We start from the raw sequence: 14,502 nt of genomic DNA, 5'->3' as shown, positions 1-14,502 counted from the left end.
CCTAATCACTTCACCTCTCTATCCTATTCATCTTCCTACCTCTCTCCTCAACTTTGTTGCTAAACCTCTAGAAAGAAAAAGATTTTATAACTCATGACACCACCTCCTCACCACCCAATCTTGCCCCAGATTATAATTTGGCTTCCAACCCCACCATTACTGAACTTCTCTGGCTGAGGTCATCAGTGATGACCTGCTTCCCAATTCCAATGGTCTTTTCTCAAGCTTCTTGCTATTTGGGGCCACTGAGCATAAGAGACATCCCACTCCATAAGACTTTTTCTTCTGACTTTGACCAATCCTTTCCTATCTTCTAATTTTCTTCCCCATCCATTAAGGTGAGTTTTCTTGAGTTTCTCTTCTCTCAGACAATCTCATTCACTTCTGTGGATTCAACTACTACATATGGGGTCCTATTCTCTCTGCTGATATTCAGACCTTTGGCCCTGATCATCTACAGGTCATTGCCACCTTAATGTCCTCAGCATCTCAAACTCAGTACATCAAAAACGGAGTCTAGTATACTTTCTCCTAAACGTACCCTTTCTGGTTTAATTCTTTTGGTCAGTAGCACCACTATTCATTCACTTTATTGTGGGTAAATGTGTTTGGAACTGTAACTGCCAGAATTTCAAGCAAAATAACTTTCATTAACAGCATGGAACCTGGTAACAATAGGGTTTTACTGACTAGTCTCCATTTGCATTAAAACAAGGGCCTATGATGCCTTTTATATTTTGTGTCTACTTCTGATTAGCCTGCCAGTACATCATTTAGACCTCCCTTGACAATCCCCATTAATGGAGACCTTAATGAGGAGGTGGGTCAAGAGTTCTCAGCTCCTTCCCATTACTTCACCCTTGGAAGGGTTAGGACTCATCTTCAGGTGGGCAGATCAATCTACAGCTGGGGAAAATGGCTTTCAAATGTGGCTGACCTCTCTGGCCTTTGAGTAATGGAGTGTTCGCTGGTTTATGAAACCCAACTTGTATCTGGAGAACTTGGACAGAAAACCAGGTTTGACTGATTTGGACTCCCTTTTTTCTTTTTGTTTGTTTTTTTTTTGCTTTGGTTTTGCAGGGCAATGGGGGGTAAGTGACTTGCCCAGGGTCACACAGCTAGTAAGTGTCAAAGTGTCTAAGGCCGGATTTGAACTCAGGTCCTGAATCCAGGGCTGGTGCTTTATTCACTGTGCCACCTAGCTGCCCCCTTGACTCCCTTTTTTCAAGAGCAGGTCACCACCAAATTTTGATAAGGTGAATAGTAAGGACAAAAGACTGTGTCCCTGGGGGAGGACCTTGTAAAAGCTATTTTTTGTTTAAAGAGTAAACCAAAGTAAAGGTCCCTGCCCAGGTAGATACTTTGGGGGCTGGGAGAGATTGAACTACTCAGCTAGAATGGGAGCGGTCTGGAGCTAGGCCAAGAGATGGGAGATTTTGACGGACAATGGGATGTTATAAATTAATATTAAAAGTCAAATGATGGGGCAGCTAGGTGGCATAGTGGATAAAGCACCGGCCCTGGATTCAGGAGTACCTGAGTTCAAATCCGGCTTCAGGCACTTACTAGCTCTGTGACCCTGGGCAAGTCACTTAACCCCCATTGCCCCGCAAAAAAAAAAAAAAGTCAAATGATGCAGCATAATATTAAATATCTTCAGAATTTAGATATGTTTCAAGCTAACCAAGCAGCCCTGCTCCCTGAAGCAATCTCCTCCTACTTATATGGAAAAATTACAGATGTACACAATGCAACCAGCTATATACCAGAGCAGTACTGCTTTGTCCTAAAATCCTAGCATTCAATAAAAGTGACCAGGAAAACAAAACAAAACAAAAAAAACAACACACACCAAAGCAAAAAAGGGGGAGGGCAGCTAGGGGGCACAGTGGATAAAGCACCAGCCCTGGATTCAGGAGGACCTGAGTTCAAATTCGGCCTCAGACACTTGATACTTACTAGCTGTGTGACCCTGGGGAAGTCACTTAACCCTCATTGCCCTGCAAAACAAACAAACAAAAAACAACAAAACAAACAAAGAAAATAGTGACCAGGAGATATGGGTTAACTCAACATCTTAGAATAGAGCTTCATCTCCCGAAAGAGAGGTAATAGACTCGGGATGCAGAAAGAGATAGGGACTGGACAGGACCAAAGCAGGAAATCAGTTTGTTTGACTATGCATATTCATACAAGAGTTGGGTTTTGTTTGCTTGCTATTTTTCCAATGTAGGAAGGGAAATTCATTATTTTTCTTTAATTTTTTTTAATTAAAAAGAAAGAAGAGGAAAAAAGTGGTTGGGTTGAACTTGATTTCCTCAGAGGTCCCTCGCATCTACAAATCTACAATCCTGGGAACTCGATACAATTCAAAAAACGTTTAGTAAACACTCACTATGTAGCAGGCACCAGACATACAAAAAGAAAAAGAGACTCTGTGTACAAGGGTCTATATGAACTGGTACAAAATGAAATGAGCAAAACCAGAACATTGTACACACTAACAGTAACATTGTGTGATGATCAGCAATACAGTGATCCTAGACAATGCAAAAGATTCATTATGGGGGGCAGCTAGGTGGCGAAGTGGATAGAGCAACAGCCTTGGATTCAGGAGAACCTGAGTTCAAATCTGGCTTCAGACCCTTGACACTTACTAGCTGTGTGACCCTTTGCAAGTCACTTAACCCCAATTGCCTTACCAAAAAAAAAAAAAAAAAGATTCATTATGGAAATAATGAATCCACATCCACATCCAGAGAAAGAATTGCTGAAATCTGATTGCAGATTGAATCATACTATTTTCACTTTATTTTTCTGGTGACTTTTTCCTTTTCTTCTGTTTCTTCTTTCACAATATAACTAATATAGAAGTATATTTTACATGATTGCACATATATATATATAAAACATCAAATTGCTTACCATCTTAGAGAAGGGGAAGGGGTAGAAGGCAGGGAGAAAATTTGGAACTCAAAATTATATATAAAAATGAATATTATGGGGGCAGTTAGGTGGTACAGTAAAGCACCAGCCCTGGATTCAGGAGGACCTGAGTTTAAATCTGGCTTCAAACACTTGACATTTTCTAGCTGTGTGACCCTGGGCAAGTCACTTAACTCTCATTGTCCTGCAAAAAAAAAAAAAAAAGGAATTTATAAAAGGAAAAAAATTAAAGACTTTACTACCTCTAAAAAAAAAGGATTATGCTATTTTTACAACCAAGGAAAGTAGGTCCTATGATTATTGCCAGATGGGACAACTGAGGCACACAAAAGTGTGATAAGAAGACTTGCCCTAGGGTCACACAGCCAATGAATGTCTGAGACCAGATTTGAGCTCAGTAGTTCCTGACTGCAAGTACACCACTCTATTCACTGCACCACCTAGGTGCCCTTCAATAGTTTTCAAATGAATGTTTTCCTTCAATCCAATTCTAGCAATGGAAACCAAAAAAAGGCCTCATTTCCATGCCCAGCCGCTAAACTACAGAAGATTAGACAATTGTACAGACCAGGTTCACTACAAATTTATGTTCTCTAGTCTCAACTGGGCCCAATTACAGCAGCCAATGCTTTTCCTTTCTAACTTTCACACTCTGTGGCTGCTATTCCTGGCCACCTAAAACCTCCCTGGCCTCTCGCTCATCCTGCCTAGCCAGCAGTCCAGCTCACCTCCTACCTGACTGAGAAAATAGACAGATGAAAGCAGCCATGAGCTTCCTTCTCTCATACACTCCATCCTTCAAAACTCCTCTTCATCATCCTTCATTCTCTCTTCCTTTCTATAATCTCTGATGAAGAGTTGGGTCTTCTCCTTGCCAAGAATAATGAGCTTGATCCTTTTGTTTCTGGCTACCTGTATCATTTCCTCCCCTTCTCTCCTTGTCCTCTAGTTCCTTCCTCAACACCTACAGATGTGCCCAGGTCTCCACCATCCTTCAAATAAACATGGTCCTGCAAAGCACTGCAATAAGTATTAGGGAAGGAAGGAAAGGAACAAATAATATTAAGTACTTACTGTATGCCAGTGTCTTATAGATATTATATCATTTGATCTATATAGCAATCCTAGGAGATAGGTGCTATTATTAATTCCATTTTACAGTTGAGGAAACTGAGGTAGACAAAGGCAAAATGACTTGTCCAGGGTCATACAGCCAGTAGGTATATGAGGCTGAATTTGGACTCTGGTCTATCCCTACCACCGTTTTTTTGTTTTGGTTTTGGTTTTTTTGGCTTTTTTTCCCAACTCCAGGTTCAGCATTCTATTCACTCTGTTAGCTAATTGCCAATAGGGGTGCAAATAGACAAGTGAGGCAGTCCTTGCTCTCAAGGAGATCACATTCTTATAGAGGGGGGGCAGCTAGGTGGTGCAGTGGATAAAGCACCAGCCCTGGATTCAGGAGGACCTGAGTTCAAATCTGGTCTCAAGACACTTGACACTAGCTGTGTGACCTGGGCAAGTCACTTAATCCTCATTGCCCTGCAAAATAAATAAATAAATAAATAAATAAATAAATAAATAAATAAATAAATAAATAAATAAATAAATAAATAAATAAATAAATAAATAAATAAATAAATAAATAAATAAATAAATAAATAAATAAATAAATAAATAAATAAACAAATAAACAAATAAACAAATAAATAAACAAATAAATAAATAAACAAATAAACAAATAAACAAATAAATAAATAAATAAATAAATAAATAAAAAAAAAAGAAAAAGAAAACATTCTTATAGATGGAAACAGCACCTGAGAGAGAGTATCCACTGTAAGGTAAATGGAAGGGCCCAGTAATCCTTTAATATTTTTTTTCCCAATAACATGTAAAAACAATTTTTATACTCACTTTTTAAAATTTGGAGTTCCAAATTCTCTCCTTTCCTCCTTCTCCTCCCCCATCATGGAGAAGGTAAACAATTTGATAAAGTTTGTACATGTGCAATCATACAAAACATATTTCCATAGCTGCCCCAACGGCATTAGTGTCCCAAACATATTTCCATAGCTGCCCCAACGGCATTAGTGTCCCAATTTTCCCACACCCCCTCCAAACATTTATCATTTTCCCTTTCTGTCATATTAGCCAATCTCATTGTTGTGGGGTGGTGCCACAGAGTTGTTTTAATTTGCATTTCTCTAGTCAATAGAGATTTAAAGCATTTTTTTCATACGATTGTAGATAGCTTTGATTTCTTTGTCTGAAAACTACTTGGGTTTTTGTTTGTTTGTTTGTTTTTTTAGTGAGGCAATTGGGGTTAAGTGACTTGCCCAGGGTTACACAGCTAGTAAGTGTTAAGTGTCTGAGGCCGGATTTGAACTCAGGTACTCCTGACTCCAGGGCCAGTACTCTATCCACTGCGCCACCTAGCTGCCCCTGAAAACTACTTGTTCATAACTTTTGACCATTTGTGAATTAGGGAATGATTTGTAGTCCTATAAATTTGACTCAGTTCTTTACATATTTGAGAATTGAGGCCTTTGTCGATGAAACTTACTGTATTCTGCCCCCCCCCGCCCCCATTTTCTACTTCTAATCTTTGCTGCATTGGCTTTGTTCGTGCAAAACCTTTTAAATTTAATGTAATCAATACTATCTGTTTCATTCACTTTACATTCTGTAATTCTATCTCTTTTTTGATCATAGATCTTTTCCATATATCTGATAGGTAAACTATTCCATGGTCCCCTAATTTGCTTATGGAAACACCCTTTACATCTAAATCATGTAATCTACTCTATCTACTTCTGTTTTGTAGGTGAGTTCTTCCCATTCCCATTCACCATTATGATTTGGTTTGGTTTTTTTTTTTTTTAGTGAGGCAATTGGGGTTAAGTGACTTGCCCAGGGTCACACAGCTAGTAAGTATCAAGGGTCTGAGGCCAGATTTGAACTCAGGTCCTCCTGACTCCAGGGCCGGTGCTCTATCCACTGTGCCACCTAGCTGCCCCACCATTATGATTACTATGTATTTCCCTCCATCCTACTTTCCCCCCTTTTTATCCTTTTCTCTCTCTCTCTCTCTCTCTCTCTCTCTCTCTCTCGTTTGACCCCATTCCTCCTCAAGTGTTTTGCTTCTGACCACCACCTCCTCCAATCAGTCCTTCCTTCTGTCAGACCAAGAACTTTGGTGGCAAGAATTTTCTATATTAACTGTGGCTCCTGAAAAGATGGGGTCTGTAGAACCTGCCAAGATATCTGCCCAGTTGAGTCCCCACAGGATATCCTCTAGGCTATGACATCATGTCTCAGCTGCTTCTTTCTTTTGCCCTGTGGGCCTCTTTGCCTATTGATGAGTTTTTTCATGTACCTGCCTTTATTTTGGGGAAGAGCCCAAACCTGCTGTCCTTAATTTTCAATATTTCACCACCAGGCTGGCACCACTTTTCCTTGATCCTCCCCTTTTTCAGCTCTTCTTCTATACAGTGACATTGGCTTCCTGGCTATTTCTCCAACAAGATATTCCATCTCTCAACAGGAACATATTCTCTGGTTGTCCCCTGTACCTGGAATGTTCTCTCTCCTAAGCTCCAACTACTGACCTGCCTCGATTCCTTTAAGCCTCTACTAAAACCCATCTTCTACACTTCTGCTTCTTCAACTGTGGGTCAAGATCTCATATGGAGATGCCTAAGTGAATATGGGTGTTGTGAAAAAATTGGCAGTAAATATCTGATTTGAATACCTATTTTATGTACCTGTATACCCAGAGTCAGTAAAAATTTCTAGGGCAAAAAGGGGTCTAATTTTTTTTCTTTCTTTTTTCAGTGGGACAATGGAGGGTTAAATGACTTGCCCGGGGTCACACAGCTAGTAAGTGTCAAGTGTCTGAGGCTGGATTTGAACTCAGGTCCTCCTGAATCCAGGGCCTGTGTTTTATCCACTGCACCACCTAGCTGCCCCCAAAAGGGGTCTAATTTTAAGGGAAAAGGTTTAAGAAGCCCTTTTCTACAGGAATTCTTCCCCAGGCCCTTTTAATTCCAGTGCCTTCAATCTGTTTTCTCCTACTTATCCTGTATATAGCTTGCTTTGTGTCTGTATCTATATCTATATCTATATCTACATATCCATATCTATCTATATATCTATCTCTATCTCTATATATTTTTGGGGGGCAATGAGGGTTAAGTGACTTGCTCAGGGTCACACAGCTAGTAAGTGTCAAGTGTCTGAGAATAGACTTGAACTCAGGTCCTCCTAGCGGCCCACTTTGTGTATATTTGTACACTGTCTCCCCTATTAGATCGTGAGCTCCTCGAGGATAGGGATTGTCTTTTGTCACTTTTTGTATCTCCAGCACTTAGCACAGTGACTGGCACCTAGATGGAGCTTAATACATGTTTATTGATTGATTATATATCTCAACTCTTTTCAGATGTAAGCTCTTTTTAATTTATATTTCATTGCACTTGGTACACTTCCTTCCACATAGGAAGAGCCAAATAAATGCTTTTATTCGTTCATTCATTCATTCATGTATAATAGAGTGCAGGGCTTGAAGTTCCAGGAGACCAGATCCTGACTCAGACGTTTTTTAGCTGTGTGACCCTAGAAAAGTTATTTAACATCTGTCTGAATTTTCCCACGGGGATAGTAATAGCACCCAACTCCCAGCGTTCTGGAGCGTCAAATGAGATGTTTGTAAAGGCCTTTGCAAGCTTAAGAGGGCTAGTGAAATACTAGTTATTGCTTCATTTATTCTTTCTCTGATTTATGCATGCATGAAGAGAAGGTGTGCACGTGAATTAGTGGAGGGGACTTCGCTCCTCTGTGTTCTTTTTAGCAATATCTCAGATCTAGAAGGGAATCTCCTCGGGTACAGGGATTTTTTTTTTCTGCACTTGGCGCACAGTTGCACTTAATAAATGCTTTCTGAATTGAAGTGAATGTCAGGGCTCCCTAAGATTAAGGGTATGTCTGTTTTCCTCAATTTACTCCCAGATTTGCCACTGCGCCACAAGGTAGCCAAACCTCTTCGGCTCCCCGCCGCAAGGCGCACCTAGGAAACCAAAAAATACCAGAACCCATGGCGCCCACAGAAAGACTAATATATCGCGAGATTTCCGACCCTGCCCTTCAACTGTCGCCATTTCTTTCGTCACTGCCGCCCGGATTTGCCTGGAACCACCCCGGCGCGAGCGTCAAAAAATATGTGCCACGCATGCGCATAAGTAACCGGGCTCCCTTCGCGTCCCCCTCCCCGGATATAAATGGGCGTGTTCTGAGCACGCCGTTCCCTTTCGGCCATGATGGTGCGATCGTTTTCCATCAGCGGAGCGGTAAGTAACGTTTTCACCTTGCTTGTCCCTCTCCACCCCAATCCCTACTTCAGTTCCCTCCGCTTGTCTCTTGTCCCGGCTCCGGATTCCTCAGATGCCCTTTATCTTCCTTCCTTGCCGGTCGAAACAGTTTGGCACTGCCGCAGCCGCCAGCAAAGCGCGTGCGCGGAGCCCCTGCCGCCATGAGGGAAGCTTCTTTGGGCTCCCCATGGGCCCCAACAGCCGCATTCCCCGTCAGGGAAGTGGGGCCGGCGACTCCCCAGCAGGCGGTCAGCTGGTGTGATGGATAGAGCGCTGGGTCTGAAGTTGGCAGTCCGACCTGTAGCCGAGTCGTTTGCCTCACTGTTCTCTCTAAAGGGGGGATAATCCCATTCGTCCTTTCTCAGAATTTCTGGGAAGATTAAACGGGAACTGTTCTAAAGCCTTGAATGCAGTGCCTGCTCTACAATAGGTGTTTAATGTTTTACCTTTACCTCTACGCCGAGGAAAGACTTTAGTGTCCATTCCACCTGCATTTATTACTAATCGATGCTTCTCGCTGATAACATCATGCTGTGTGTAGAGTAATCCGGGCATTTCTCCCTCCAGTAGTCTGTGTATCATGAAATTCGGAGCTGGAAGGGCCGTCGGAGCATCTAGTTGGCCTCTTCACTTTCCTCAACTCTTTGAGGAAATAATATGCCACAGACCGAGGTTTAAGGGAATATGTAAATGTTATTTGGAAGTTGTATTAAAAAGAAAAACTATACATAAGAAATCCCTGCCCTCTAGGAGCTGAGTCTGCGGGCAGCAGTGAACAGGGGTGGAAAGGAACGAGATATAAACAGTTAAACTCATGTAAAAAGTTGGTCCAAAGTAATGGTGGGCACACCCTTCCTAATAGGATTGGGAAGTGACCGAGGAGCTGAGAAGTGGGGAGCTAGGCTATGAAAACCCAGAGCCACGTGGGGATGTGGTGCCCCCTCTAGGAAACTGTTAGGTTTGCAGCGATAGAATTTTTTAGCTTAAGGTGTTCTGCAAAGGCTGTAATGTGCTAGGAGTTCATTGGGGAGCCATTGAAGTGTGAGCAGGGGAGTGGCATCATTAAACCTGTGATCGATCAGTGGGGTAGATAGTTGTAGGGAAAAAAGGGGCCCTGTCTGTAAAGTAACAGTTTACAGTAAGCATTCTGTTTTGGTTTTTTTTACATATTAGGTATTTTATTTTTTCCATTACATGTAAAGATAGTTCTCAACTTTTGTTTATACAAGCTTTACAATTTCAGATTTTTCTCCCTCTCCCCTCCCCTAGACAGCAGGTAATCTGATATAGGTTATATCTATATATCTATATACATATATATATATACATATATATACACATAATAAGCATTCTATTCTTGATTGGGGGGGGGAACCTCATAGAAGCCATTTCTGTATCTCTATAAAGAAAAATGTTTAGGTTTGTCTTGTAGTGCTTCTGCCGTGGGATCTGGGGGTGGAGGTGCCTGGTCACATGGCCTTGCATAAGGGAATGGTCTATAATCATTTGGTGATACAAGAATGTTTTGGATGTTATTATTTTTGTGTTTGTTTGAATATCTAACGTGGATATCCTGGCTAGATGATACCAGGCTCTGTCCAAGTGGCGAAAGGGAGCGTAGGGCCTTGTCCTATGACGTACAGTCCCATTCCACGACGTTGGACATCAAGCCGGGCCTTGTGTCTGCACCTGCATATTCCTAACCCTTCTCAGAGTCTGTGACTGACTGAGGAGACAAACCATGCAGGAGACAGTACTGCCTTAGCTGTCCCAAAGTAGTGTTTTACATAAAGTTTGAGGCTGGGAGAGGACTAAGTTATACCTTTTGCTTTTCAGTGCCCTCTTCACCTGCAGCTTTCATTCCTAGACAAGAGGTGAGTGATTCTTTGTCTTTTTTTTTTGCTATGTCCTTGTTGAAGTTGCTTTATTTGTCTTTAAGCCATCCATTCCAACGTGGATATCCTGAGGGTCACTCCCCAGGCTCTATTCAAGTGGCGAAAGGGAGCATAGGGCTTTGCCCTGTGATGTACAGTCCCATTCCACGACGTTGGACATCAAGCCGGGCCTTGTGTCTGCACCTGCATATTCCTAACCCTTCTCAGAGTCTTTGGACTGTGACTGAGGAGACAAACCATGCAGGAAACAGTATTGTTACTGCTTCAGTGACATGTAGGCTCAGCCTAAACTTTTTCTCTTGTTGACTTGAAAAATCTAACCTCTTTCTTGTACTCTAGGGTTTTCATATCAGAGACAATCCTGGGAGATACTAGGGGTGAGTTGACATTTTCTTATATGTGGGGAGCTATTAACCCTCCTGCTCTTGGGGGTGGGGGAGCAGGCATTTAACACATGGCTTGGAGAACCTGCTGTTCTTCACTCAATTTCTTTCACTATCCAACGTGGATACCCTGGACAGATGAATCTCTTCAGGCTGTGTCTGTGTGGCGGAAGGGAGTGTAGGGTTCTGCCCTGTGACATAAAGTCCCGTTCCACGACGTTGGACATCAAGCTGGGCCTTGTGTCTGCACCTGCATATTCCTAACCCTCCTCAGAGTCTTTGGACTGTGACTGAGGAGACAAACCATGCAGGAAACAGTACTGCCTTAGCTGTCCCAAAGTAGTGTTTTACATAAAGTTTGAGGCTGGGAGAGGACTAAGTTATTCCTTTTGCTTTTCAGTGCCCTCTTCACCTGCAGCTTTCATTCCTAGACAAGAGGTGAGTGATTCTTTGTCTTTTTTTTTTGCTATGTCCTTGTTGAAGTTGCTTTATTTGTCTTTAAGCCATCCATTCCAACGTGGATATCCTGAGGGTCACTCCCCAGGCTCTATTCAAGTGGCGAAAGGGAGCATAGGGCTTTGCCCTGTGATGTACAGTCCCATTCCACGACGTTGGACATCAAGCCGGGCCTTGTGTCTGCACCTGCATATTCCTAACCCTTCTCAGAGTCTTTGGACTGTGACTGAGGAGACAAACCATGCAGGAAACAACTTGAAATTGACATAATTGACATAGGTTGTTAGTAGTGTATTATTGGGATGTTAAAAAGATGCTTTTTGTTTTTAGGTAAGAAGAGGAACATGTCTCAGGCGGCTTGTGGTGTTACTTGGGATAAGCAGTGGTCATGCATATGTGATTTTGACCCAAGGCTGACACTGTTTTTAATTTTGTGTTTTTAAAAAATGGATATTTCTCCAGTGAAACGTGCAAAAGTTATAGCTCTTAAAGAGCATACTTCCATGACTGTTAGGGATATTGCAGCAGCTCTTGGTATGGGTAAGTCAAGCGTTTCAAGGATCATTCAAGCGCACAATGAAACAGGATCAATCTCCCCAAAGCGCAAAGGTAAGTGTGGTAGAAAAAGGAAAACAACACCAAGTATTGACAACCTTTTGCTGCAAAATAGCCTAATTAATCCTCAGAAAACAAGTAGAGACCTCCAGAGGGACCTGGCAGCGGGAGGAATTATAATTGATTCCTCCACAGTGAGACGTAGGCTCCTTGAAACTGGCAGAACATCCAGAAAGACAGTAAGAAAGCAGCTACTAACCACAGCTATGAGGAAAAAACGCCTATTATGGGCAAGACAGTACAAAAACTGGAGTGCTGAAGATTGGGGAAAGGTAATTTTTACTGATAAAACTCATTTTTTTGTTCAAGATTATATGGAAATGTTTTGGGGGTTTTTCACTTTCAGTGGGCCTGGAAGTCTTGTCTCCATTGAGGGAACTATGAACTCTGATAAATATATTGATATACTGAAAAGCACAATCATTCCAGAATTGCAGAAAACCTCAAGTGGTGATAGAGTGCTGCAGTATTGTCTTGCACCATGCTGCCTCTCCCAAGAGGTTAATAAATTTATCCAAGAGATGGGGATAAACATGCTTCATTGGCCTGGGAACTCACCTGATTTAAATCCCATTGAAAACTTATGGGATAGAATCAAAGCTAGACTTGGAGAAATGGATTGCACGTCAAAGTCACACTTGATGGCCAATGTGAAAAAAGTGTGGTTTCATGATGAAGAATTACAGAATATGTGTCGAAATCTTGTCAGTTCCATGCCAAACCGTGTAAAGCAAGTGATTATAGCAAAAGGAGGGCATATTGCTTATTAAGATATAAGGATATGAAATATGTGAGTTGTAAGGTTTATTGTGTATTTGTTCAATAAATTTTACTTGTCCCCACTGATTTGTGCATCATTGTTGGTATGTTTTCTCTGCCACGTTTTATTCCCTTACAATTATTGGTTAATCCATTTTTTAAAAAAATAAAAGTATTTTGTTATTTTCCAGTTACATGTAAGGATAGTTTTCAACATTTGTTTTCGTAGGATTTTTGGTTCCACATTTTTCTCCCCAAGACAGAATGTAATCTCATAGGTTATATATGTACAATCACATTAAACATTGCTGTATTAGTCGTGCTGTGAAAGAAGAATCAGCACCAGGGGAAAACCACTTAATTGTCAATTTTTAGCTGGTAATCAGGTTATCTTTGATCTTTAACAAAACAGTCTCACTGAGCCTGATAAGCCATATAAATCTACTGAAAATCTTAGAGGTAAATTGTTACATGAGGAAAGGAGCATTAAGTGTTAATTGGGTGTCCTGAGGAGGGGGTTTTTGATAAACATCTTAGTCTTGACAGAATAATGATGGCAGGAAATTTGGGGTCAAATTGATCCTGAGTCATCCCAAAAGAATTACCAAATTTTACTGCAATTCTGCAAGTGATCACAGGGAGAGAACCAGAAAAGTGGAAAAGTATCTCCAATAGTGAAATGTATGTAGTATAGATTATCAGTCTCATAATAATCATCATGGGAGGGCCTGTCTTAACTCAATCTCCACCTAGGGGTGTTACAAGGGAGGGTTTGTCCTAATTTGGAGTTACTGGGGTCCTAAACCAACCCCCAAGGCCGGGTACCTTTTTCAGTGGAGGTGTTTTTGGGGTTTACAAGTTATAAGGTGAATCTGGGGACAAATTGGGCCTTTTCTGCGCATGTCTGATTCCCATGGCTAGTTTCAAAATGTAGTCATTTTTAGAATTTCTATACCCATGTCATTTGTGGGTATGAGAACCTGGTAAGTTATCTGTTAACTGAGGTCTAACTCCCTTTTAGAGCTAAACCTTTTTTTTTCACCTACATCAGTAGCAAAATGTGGGTAAAGTGGAGTACGGAGTCTTCAAGGGCACTCACTTGTATATTGTGGGGTTTGATTCAGTCTGCCAAGGGGCCTCTAAAGAGGGCCACAGCCTGTTGAGAAAAGCTTTAAGGAGCCTGTGTGGAACCTTGTTAATTACTTGGACATATATGTGTTACCAAAAAATGTCAGTGTTTCCTTTCAAAATCCAAAGGTGTCTGAAGCTTCTCTAAGCTTGATGTTTTAATTAGTACATTTGTCTATTAAATGACCATTAGCCTCCTAATGCCATATGGGTCTTTTAATTTTTTTGGTGAGGCAATTGGGGTTCCGTGACTTGCCCAAGCTCACCCAGCTAGTGTCTGAGGCCATATTTGTACTCAGTTACTCCTGAATCCAGGCTCGGTGCTCTTCACTGTGCCACCTAGCTGTGCTCCTCTTTTTCCAATTCTTTAACCAATCTTGCATTGCTGTTAATCTTTTAAGTACAGGGCTGAATCCTCAAAGCATTTCAATCTCCTATTTGGGTTCAAATACTACAGCCTATCATTTCATACTAAATGGCATTCTTCACAGTTGGTCCTATTTTAAGAATGCACCTCCCTTTTACTATTTACAATCCTTTTCAGAGTTCAGCTCTGAAGCCTTGCCTGATAACCCCCAGGTGGACCAGTATTTCACAAAGGCAGGGTTATAATGAGATGCACTAGATCCTAGCTTCTTAAACTGGCAACAGTTGAAGGTCATGTATACCTATTTTATATACCCAGAGTGGGAGAAGTTAGGAACCCCTGGGATTAGATGGGCCTCCAATCTGGAAACTTAAAAGCTGTGATCCTCTGACATAAGGCATCACTGAATTATTTACTTCACATCAACTTGTGCTGTGTCTGCTTGTGGGGAGCTAGGTGGTGAAGTGGATGGAACACTTGTTCCAAAGTTCAAATCTGCCCTCAGACACCATCTGTGACCTTGGACAAGTCACTTCACTCTGCCTTACTTTCTTCATCTGTAAAATGAGTTAAGAGAGGTGGCACAG

The 14,502-nt window shown here is 41.5% G+C and overlaps 4 non-coding genes across 4 annotated transcripts; all 4 read left to right on the top strand.

Moving 5' to 3' along the window:
* Nucleotides 1–9,871: 9,871 nt before the first annotated feature.
* LOC122752346 lies at nt 9,872–10,068 on the top strand. Its single transcript, XR_006356101.1, has one exon. It is a non-coding gene; the product is annotated as a small nucleolar RNA SNORA73 family (small nucleolar RNA).
* Nucleotides 10,069–10,260: 192 nt separating this feature from the next.
* Nucleotides 10,261–10,460, top strand: LOC122752344. Its single transcript, XR_006356099.1, has one exon. It is a non-coding gene; the product is annotated as a small nucleolar RNA SNORA73 family (small nucleolar RNA).
* Nucleotides 10,461–10,706: 246 nt separating this feature from the next.
* On the top strand, nt 10,707–10,910 carry LOC122752345. The gene has a single exon (XR_006356100.1). It is a non-coding gene; the product is annotated as a small nucleolar RNA SNORA73 family (small nucleolar RNA).
* Nucleotides 10,911–11,102: 192 nt separating this feature from the next.
* Nucleotides 11,103–11,302, top strand: LOC122752343. The gene has a single exon (XR_006356098.1). It is a non-coding gene; the product is annotated as a small nucleolar RNA SNORA73 family (small nucleolar RNA).
* Nucleotides 11,303–14,502: the final 3,200 nt, after the last annotated feature.

This window comes from Dromiciops gliroides, chromosome 3 (assembly GCF_019393635.1).
Source record: "Dromiciops gliroides isolate mDroGli1 chromosome 3, mDroGli1.pri, whole genome shotgun sequence".
In the NCBI taxonomy this organism is placed as follows: domain Eukaryota; kingdom Metazoa; phylum Chordata; class Mammalia; order Microbiotheria; family Microbiotheriidae; genus Dromiciops; species Dromiciops gliroides.
The sequence above is the reverse complement of the archived record's forward strand: the minus strand, read 5'-3'. Positions and strand labels throughout refer to the sequence as shown.